The sequence below is a fragment of the Camellia sinensis genome, unplaced genomic scaffold (genome assembly GCF_055761805.1).
Source record: "Camellia sinensis isolate YWXY unplaced genomic scaffold, ASM5576180v1 Unanchor1, whole genome shotgun sequence".
Classification (NCBI taxonomy): domain Eukaryota; kingdom Viridiplantae; phylum Streptophyta; class Magnoliopsida; order Ericales; family Theaceae; genus Camellia; species Camellia sinensis.
In genome coordinates, this window is record NW_028128987.1 from 12,968,181 (window position 1) to 12,974,821 (window position 6,641).

Here is a 6,641-nt window from a genome sequence, read left to right on the forward strand (position 1 = left end):
ATAGTTTTGGTTCCAAAAAAAAAAAAAAAAAGAGATTTTTATTGATAAGTCTAATTTAGAAGTGTTTTAATCTAAAAAGTCTATGAATGAATTTTTTAATCCATTTAGTCCCATGTATGTATAGTTTTATTCCATAAAATCCATTTTCTTAATTTACACTATTTTCTTGGACACTTATGCCCTTATATTCAATTTTGATACCTTTATAAATATTTTTTGAACGATTAGCAATTTAATGATGTGAACATTCATATTTTAAAATTCACATTGGTAGGAATGTAAAATTGGCCCGTGGGCGGCCCGAAACCCGCCACGAGGCGGGGCGAGCCCGGGCCGTTGACAATATGAATATTCACATTGACATATTAACATTCACATTAATAGGAGTGTAAAATTGGCCCGCGTCCCGTGGTGGCGCGAAACCCGCTCGCGACCCATGGGCGGCCCGGGGTGGGCCCGGTCCGGCCCATTGACAATGTGAATATTCATATTGACATGTTAACATTCACAATAATAAGAGTATAAAATTGGCCCGCAGCCCATGAGCGGCCAAAAGCCCGCCCGCAGCTCGGGGAAGGCCCGGCCCATTGACAATGTGAATATTCACATTGACATGTTAACATTTACATTGATAGGAGTGTAAAATTAGCCTGCGCCTCGTGGTTGCCCGAAACCCGCCCACAGCCCGTGGGCAGCTCGGGGCGGGTCCGGCCCAGCCTGTTGACAATGTGAATATTCACATTGACATGTTAACATTCACATTGATAAGAGTATAAAATTGGCCAGCAGCCCAGGGGGGCCCGACCCGGCTCGTCCCATTGACAATGTGAATATTCACATTGACATGTTAACATTCACATTAATAGAGTGTAAAATTGGCTCCCATCCCGTGGCGGCGAGAAACCCGTTCGCGGCCCATAGGCGGCCCGGGGCAGGCCCGGTCCAGCCCGTTGACAATGTGAATATTCACATTAACATGTTAACATTCACATTGATAAGAGTATAAAATTGGCCTGCGGCCCATGGGCGGCCAAAAGCCCGACCGCGGCCCGGCTCGACCCGTTGTCAATGTGAATATTCACATTGACATGTTAACATTCACATTGATAAGACAATAAAATTGGCCCGCAGCCCGTGGGCGGCCCGAAGCACGACTGAAGCCCGAGGCGGGCTTGGCCCGGCCCGTTGGCAATGTGAATATTCACATTGACATGTTAACATTCACATTGATAGGAGTGTAACATTGGCCCGCAGCCAGATCGTGGCCCGAAGCCAGATCGCAGCCCGAGGCGGGCTTGGCCCGACCCGTGACAATGTAAATATTCACATTGACATGTTAACATTAACATTGATAGGAGTGTAAATTTGTCCGCTGCCCGAAGCTCGCCTGTGGCCCGGGGTAGGCCCGGACCCAAACCCGAGCCGCCCCGGGCCGCCCATGGGACGCGAGTCAATTTTACACTCTTATCAATGTGAATGTTAACATGTCAATGTGAATATTCACATTGTCAACAGGCCGGACCGGGCCCGTCTCGGGCCGCCCACGGGCCGTGGGCGGGTTTCGGGCAACCACGAGGCACGGGTTAATGTTACACTCTTATCAATGTGAATGTTAACATGTCAATGTGAATATTCACGTTGTCAACGGGCCGGGCCCGCCCCGGCCTGGGGCCGGGCTTCAGGCTGCCACAGGTCACGGGCCAATTTTACACTGTTATCAATGTTTATGTTAATATGTCAATGTGAATATTCACATTGTCAACAGGCCGGGCCCGCCCTAAGCAGCGGGAGGGCTTCGGGCCGCCCACGGGCCACGAGCCAATTTTACACTCCTATCAATATGAATGTTAATATGTCAATGTGAATATTCACATTGTCAACGGGCCGGGCTGGGCTCGCCCCGGGCCGCCCACGGGCTTCGAGCCACCCATGGGACGCGAGTCAATTTTACACTCTTATCTATGTGAATGTTAACATGTCAATGTGAATATTACATTGTCAACAGGCCGGGCCGAGCCCGCCCCGGGCCGCCCACGGGCCGTGGGTTGGTTTCGGGAAGCCACAGGGCGCGGGCTAATTTTATACTCTTATCAATGTGAATGTTAACATGTCAATGTGAATATTCACATTATCAACGGGTCGGACCGGGCCCGCCCAGGGCAGCCCACGAGTCGCGAGCTGGTTACGGGCCGACCACAGGCTGCGGACTAATTTTACACTCCTATTAATGTTAATGTTAACATGTCAATGTGAATATTCACACTGTCAACGGGCCGGGCCGGGCCCGTCCCGGCCTAGGCCCGGGCTTCGGGCTGCCTACGGGTCACGGGCTAATTTTACACTCTTATCAATGTTAATGTTAATTTGTCAATAAGAATATTCACATTATGAACGGGTCGGCCCGGGCCCGTTCCGAGCGGTGAGCTAGCTTCGGGTCGCCCACGGGCTGCAGGCCAATTTTATACTCTTATCAATGTGAATGTTAACTTGTCAATGTGAATATTCACATTATCAATGGGCCGGGCTGGGTCTATTTTTTTGGCCTGTGGGCTGGCCCGGCCCGACTCGAATTTTTCCGGGCACCTACGAGGATCGACATGGGCCGGGCCCCTACACATTGACGATATGAATATTCATATTGACGGTGTGAACATTCACATTAGGGGTATTTTGGTAATTATGTCACCCATAGAATTTATTGAAATATAAGAAAATAATGTGAACTAAATGGAACATAAGTAAATGCAAAGGGTATTTTGGTCTTCTTATCTCAAATTGGACCTAATGGAATAGTCAAAAAGAATATGGGTTGGATGGAATAAAGCTTTTAGAAAATAGATTTATCAAAAAAACTCCCTTTTGTTTTATATATATATATATATATTATCTCAATTGTCAATTAAAGAAATTAAAATAAAGAATAAAGATATATTTGGCTCAAATTGTTAAAAAGTTAATTTTGCTAAAATAAATTGGAAAGAAACATTAAATTTTTTTCTTTTAATATTAAAAGCGATAGTTCATTAAAAAATTTTCATTTAGAAAAAAAAAAAAAGAGGATTATAGGTGATAATTTATTATTCATCTAAAATTATTTTCGGATCAAATGAAAATATAACTTTTTTATTCAAATACTTTTATTTTGTAAGAAATTTGTTTTTATTCTATTTAATATTTTATTGTAATTTTTAAATTAAAAAAATTTCTAAGAAATCATATTTAAATTATTTATGCCATTATAAAAAGTAATTTTTTTTAATATCAACTTAGTGGTAGTTTGGAAAGTGCAAAATAAGTATACATTTTTACTTTTTACGAATATATATACACAAAAGTTGAGATGTGATATGACCTAAAAAAGATAATTAAGTATACTTTTTATTTTTACGAAAAAATGTGTAGAAAAGTAGAGATGTGATGTGACCCAAAAAATATAAAAAGATAAAAAAAAGTGAGTTAATAAGAGACTTCCCAAACAACCTTGTCAGACCTTTCTGAAGAATGTATTTTTTAAAATATCTTCAAGAAAAATTCTATTAGAAATCTTAAGTATATTGCTTTTTCTTTTGTTTATTAATATTAAATTTTTAATTAATTTTATTTATTGTTTTAAAAAAATGAATTAGCAAATAATTTATATATATATATATATATATAATATTTTGCTTTGGTTGTTCAGGTTGTTTGGTGTTTCTACCCAAGTCCACTCAAATTTAATTTGAATTTTTAAATTTCTGCATAGATCCTCACTTAATTTAAAACTATATTGTTCAATCTTTAAAAAAATTTAAGCTCAACTCAAGTTGTTTGGGTTGAGCTTACCTAAAGTTTGCAATTCTAACAAGGGGGTTAAAAGTTATATGATTAAATTTATGACAAATTAAAAATTAATAAATAAAGTGTGATAAAATTGTGAGACTTAAATTGTAAATTTCAATCTTCTTTATTTTCATAATTTGCAAATAAAAATTTAACTATTTATATTATTTTGTATAAAAATATATTATTAATTTTTTGTATATACCGTGCATAACACGGGTTACTACTAAAAAAATAACACTCCAACTATATTATTAATTTTTGTATAAAAATATATTATTAATTTTTTTTATATGCCGTGCACAACCCGTGCTATAAACGTTTATGTACTTTTTTTTTAAATAAAAAAAATTAACTAAATTAGTCAATTCCTAAAATAACCCTGAGTGTTAATCATTTAACAGTCAACCTCAAAGAAAATAATAATATTCTGATAATTATATTTGTGTTGTACATTTTATTTAAGAAAAAATGATTTTTTTCATTCATGATATAGTGCAATGAAACTCAATGAATTATAATAATAATAATCAAATACAATATATAATTAATAAAAATAAATTCTCAAAATGATAGAAAAAAAAATCTTAACAAATACACGAGAAACAAAGATCTCAAATTGTAAACAAAAGAGAAAACTCACGTTTGAAAAAAAAAATAATTTAAATAAATGGCCAAAAAATGGAAAATTATAAAATATTCTCACAGGACGTGTCCGTACTCTCTAATCAATCATTATTCATTATACTCTCTCATGTCCTTTAATCACCCAACACAATACTCAACCTACTCACATTCTTCACCAATTACAATAGTATAGAGTGCAATATGTCTATATTCTGGAATGGCTAAATAGTTACCCAAGAACAAATAAGGGAAATGAGAGGAGAGAGAAAGTGGATTTGCAGACTAAAAATTAAACATACAAGGAAAATATGTTTAGAAAATTTCAACATATAGGAAATTGAATTGTTATTTTAACAGATAAAAAAATTTGTACAGATAAAAAATTAGACACATAAGGGAAACAAATTGAATAGATAGTCAAAAAAATTGAATAGATAGATATAAATTTGAACAAATAGTAAAAAAAATTAACAGATAAATTAAGCCGTAAAATTGAAAACAAAATATCCTCTAAAACTAACAAAAGGATTTCTCACCAAACTATTTCACAAACCTCTCACCAATAATTTTACAGATCTTTCATTAACAAAAAAATATTCACTAAATCAAATTCCTTATATGTTCCTTAGATTGAACTTTTTTACAATTTTTGATAACTAAAACCAAAATATTCAAAACGAAATTTTTTAAAATGAAAGCAAATAGAGGTAACTTCTCACTAATCTCTAAGTTTAGAAAATTTATTTCAAATTCCTTTGAAAAACAAAAGACGGAAGGACGTAAACATGTTTTATACTTTTTATTTTTTATTTTTTATACAGGTTATACGGTACATTCAAATGCCATCATTGATTATTTTATGTTTCATCTGTCTTAATTACATAATCCCTGTCAAATATTATTCAAAAATGAAATTTTTTTATCAATTTTTTAGTGATCTTGTTGCTGACTATGTTTCTTCTTTATTAAATATTTTTAAAAAAGATATACACTCTTGTGTTCTACTCGATTACACCAACTAAAAAATAAAATAAAAAGAGTCAAAATTTTGGAAAAAAGTCCACACAAAAAAACTAATAAAAAAAGCAGGGGAAAAAAAAAGTGACTTTTGTAAGTGGAATCCAAAACTTACCCTAACCTTTTCAGAATTCGATGCCAATAGTAATTGTTCATAATTTTAAATCTTTTGGAGGACTTCCATTTATACCATAGATGCACACCCAACATCTTTTCTTAACTCCCATTCTTTGAATCTTACGATCTAAGGTTCTTCAAATGACTAGTGTCATTGAGCTTAAGTTCGTTTTTTTTCTTTTTTTAAAGAAATGTAAATGAGTGACCATTTAATTATTTTCTAGAGAAAATCAATGTCCTTAATTGTGTGCATGGTGGTCTTCCCTAAAATTAATGCATGCTGTGAGTTTTCCTTACAGTTTTTTAGGCATTATATTTGATTTTTTTTACTACAGACATTATTTGACCTTTAATAAATACCTAATAGACCGTTTGTAAGACCCTAAATAATATAATATGACACCTAATTCATTATTCTAATAAATAAAAAAAAAGGCTAGGTTTCCCTTCAGTCCGATACTGCTGGACCCGTGAGGGCCCATCACGGGTCTTATTTTGATAATCCGAACTGTTTAATGTGTAAAACTCGTCGGTACTATATGTCTGTAAAAAATCACGTTGATCGGATATCGATAGCTATCTCATCGGATCAGATTTCTGTCAACTGTTTATTTTTTCACCGTCCATTTTTTTATACAAAATTGATTTGATCATATAACTATTGATATCCAATAAACGTGATTTTTTACAGGCATATAGTAATCGACGAGTTCTACATATTGAACGGTTTAGATTATCGAAACGGGTCCTGTAATAAGTTCCCACGAGCCCAACAGCATCTTTCAATCCTGGAGGAAAGCCAACTCCTAAAAAAAAATCTAAAGTATGAAATTTTGATATTCATTTTAGGGGAAATTACACTGACATAAGTCGGTGAAAAACTATTTACAAACAAATAAAAAAATATTATAAATATTAATAATTAATGTTATAAACTTTTTTTTATTAATTTATAATTTTTTTCATCTAACACCACTGTTAGCTAATTCTCCCTTTACTTACCCAAAAAAATAAAAAAAGGAGATAATTCTCCATGTTTGATTATGTACGATAGGAAAAGT